Source organism: Penaeus japonicus, unplaced genomic scaffold (genome assembly GCF_977035675.1).
Source record: "Penaeus japonicus unplaced genomic scaffold, GWHDUDI00000001_assembly GWHDUDI00000021, whole genome shotgun sequence".
In the NCBI taxonomy this organism is placed as follows: Eukaryota; Metazoa; Arthropoda; class Malacostraca; order Decapoda; family Penaeidae; genus Penaeus; species Penaeus japonicus.
This window is the reverse complement of record NW_028234423.1, coordinates 24,469,652-24,472,151: the sequence shown is the minus strand read 5'-3', so window position 1 is coordinate 24,472,151 and position 2,500 is coordinate 24,469,652.

The window sequence follows — 2,500 nt, the reverse complement described above, 5'->3', positions numbered from 1 at the left end:
TATCAACATGGACCTATTGCATTCAGGCCATCTACATAGTGGCCATTTCATCTTGATTTCCCTTTGCGTCGCTTAATTCTGTTTCGACCCGGTCTATGAAATGGGAAATTCGCTAACTTGAAGGTGTGAATGCGGAAGGGGGGAAGGGGGGAGGGGGGAGGATGGGGTGAGGGTGAGGGCGGGGGGGGGAGGGAGGTGAGGGGAAGAGGGAGAGGGGAAATCGTCGGATTCATGGCTGTTCACTGACTTTGAGAAAGGTGGTTTGCGGGAGGTTTTGCTCGTGTGTGTGTGTGTGTGTGTGTGTGTGTGTATGCATATTAGAACAATAAGAAATACATTGGTTGTTATTGAGCCTCTCTTGCTCTCCCTCTCTCTCTCTCTCTCACACACACACACACACCCTCTCTCACTCTCACTATCCCTCTCCCTGTCCCTCTCCCTCTCCCTCTCCCTCCCTCTCCCGCTCTTACTCACCCACACACTTACTCTCACCCACCCTCAAAGAACAGCTTTTATTATTACGCTCTATCCTGCGCGCCTCAAGCCGAGAGTAATTTCCCAAAGGGCGAAACACAGCTCGCTTAAGATCCCTTTTCGGAAGGCTGGGAGGAAGAGCATGGCTAAACAACGCACGTCAGCGGTACACTGCCTCAGCACGATGGAAACGGGGAGGTTATTAACTTCAACTTAGATGGCTGAGAAGGCTTTGCGTGCGTGGCTTTGGGGAAGGGGAGAGGGTGGTAGGGGAAGGGGAGAGGGGTGGTGGGGGAAGGGGAGGGAGGAGGGGGAGGGAGGGGGGGGGGGAAGGGGAGGGAGAGGGGGGGGGGGGAAGGGGAGGGAGGGGGAGGGGTGGTGGGGGAAGGGGAGGGAGGGGGAGGGGTGGTGGGGGAAGGGGAGGGAGGAGGAGGGGGAGGGAGAGGGGTGGGGAAAGGGAGGGGGAAGGGGAGGGAGGAGGAGGGGGAGGGAGAGGGGTGGTGAGGGAAGGGGAGAGGGGAAGGGGAGGGAGAGGGGTGGTGAGGGAAGGGGAGGGGGGAGGGTTGGTAGGGGTATTACGTGCGTCTGTGTGTGTGTGGAGGGGGGTTAGGGGGTTAAGGGGTGTTCGTGTACGTGTGTGTGTGTGTGTGTGTGTTGTGTGTGTGGGTTTACTTGTGTGTGTATGTGTGTGTATGTGTGTGTGTGCGTGCACGTATACGTATTGGTATGGTGGGTATACCTGCAAGTATGTTTGACGTGAGTGAACGAGTGTCTGATAATGTCTGCGTTGTGTTTGTGTCCTTCTGAACGTGATATCCCCGTGTTTATGTCACAACCCTGACAAGTAACAAAACAAGAAAGCATGATCTAACAAACGCATATTCCCCATTGCATCATATTCAGAAAGACAACATTCTGCAGAAATGATACAACATTCGGTGCCAAAACATTTCATTTTACTTGTATTTCGGGTGAGGTGCGTTTGTGTCTTTGTGTAACATATTGTCTAGCACGTGTGTATGTGTGTGCGTGTGTTCGTTCGTGCGTGAGTGTGTGTGTGAGCGTGCTTGTGTGAATTTGTGCGAGCGCGCGCGCGCGCGTGTGTGTGTGTGTGTGTGTGTGCGTGAGTGTGTGTGTGTGTGTGCGTGTGTGCGTGTGTGTGTGAGAGTGTGTGTGTGTGTGTGTCAAAAAATCCTCTTGAATCAAAAGCATATCATCATTATTGTTATAATTATCCTTTTTAATATCATTATCCTCATTGTTAGTTATAGATATTATTAGTTTTAATCCTTAATGATGTTATTATTATCATAATTGTTATTATTGTTCTTGTTGTCATTATATTACTAGTCTTGTTGTTATTGGGGATGTAAGGTTACCAATATCTTTTTACCGATACCAATATTTTTACCGATACGAATATCTTTACCGATACCAGTACTGAGACTGCTACCGATATAAGTCTAGAAGATCATTGCTTATTGTAGCGTGACTTTGTTTTCAAGCTTTTATTTTCCCATATGGATTTCAAATAAAATAAAAAAAAATCTTAAACTTCTAAATTCAAAATTAGGGGAAAAAAATCAGGTTTAAAAATAAATTAAGATGTTTAATTCATTATAGAAACAAGATATCATAGCAAGGTCTAATACTGTAATTAGTACACAGGTATATTTTATAATTACACAGACTTACAAAATCCCCAACAAAATTGAGTAGTAATTTTAATACAATAATCTTAGGCCTAGGCAGTCCTCAGTGTGCTATAGTGTGAGGTGTGAGGGTTTTGCTGTAGCGATGCAATTAAGCTTAATATTAAAAAATGGTTGAATTTTGACTCTACACTTTTTTATGAAGTGTTCAATCATGGCAGGTTACGTTGGAGAAAAACAAATCAAAGTAAAAGAAAAAAAAAACTCTACATTTATTAAAATGTTAAACGAAACATAAAAAGGAAATAACACCTAAGAAAACAAATAACACGAAACAACGTAATAAAAACAACCAAGACGGTCCGGCAAAGAAA